The sequence below is a fragment of the Mauremys mutica genome, chromosome 2 (assembly GCF_020497125.1).
Source record: "Mauremys mutica isolate MM-2020 ecotype Southern chromosome 2, ASM2049712v1, whole genome shotgun sequence".
NCBI classification, from domain to species: domain Eukaryota; kingdom Metazoa; phylum Chordata; order Testudines; family Geoemydidae; genus Mauremys; species Mauremys mutica.
This window is the reverse complement of record NC_059073.1, coordinates 1,800,926-1,801,543: the sequence shown is the minus strand read 5'-3', so window position 1 is coordinate 1,801,543 and position 618 is coordinate 1,800,926. Positions and strand designations below refer to the sequence as shown.

General features: G+C 44.0%; 1 non-coding gene across 1 annotated transcript; it reads left to right on the top strand.

Annotated features, from left to right (window-relative positions):
• The first annotated feature begins 295 nt into the window (after positions 1-295).
• On the top strand, positions 296-377 carry TRNAS-GCU. The gene has a single exon. It is a non-coding gene; the product is annotated as a tRNA-Ser (tRNA).
• Positions 378-618: the final 241 nt, after the last annotated feature.

Here is a 618-nt window from a genome sequence, read left to right as displayed (position 1 = left end):
CTCATGCAGGAAGGATAATAACATTTCATTCCATTCAATCCTAAAGTGATTTGTAACCCGCCACCAGCCAAAACTGGTCATTTTGGGAAAGTGGCTCCATCATGCTGCATAGCTAGGCAGAGTAGGTGTGTCTGTGCAAACATGGTCTGTTCCTGAAGTCTTTCCCCCAGCTCCTCACTAGATGTGAGGGGGGAGCTCATTCAGCCTCTGCTTCCGCTTAGTATTTAAAAACTCCTTATTGTCCCTAGCTCTGCTGGCCTAAGATTTCTCCTCCTGTCTCTTTTTTGCTAGCTCAGATGAGGTGGCCGAGTGGTTAAGGTGGTGGACTGCTAATCCATTGTGTTCTGCATGCATGGGTTCGAATCCCATCCTCATCAGATGCATTTAGTCATCACCCCTCCTTTGTAGACAATCATCTCCCCCTTTGGTACAATGACAGATCAAACAATGTTGCTTCTTGCAAACAAAAACCTTCTCAGAAACTCAGAACTCCCCCCCTGCTTTAAAAAAAATGTCTAAATCCCAGATTTCTTAAAAAAAATTCTCTAGTGTTGTATTTCTTAGTTTTTATCTCAAAAGGTAACATCCTCATCATCACCCCCAAACACCCTGGGACCT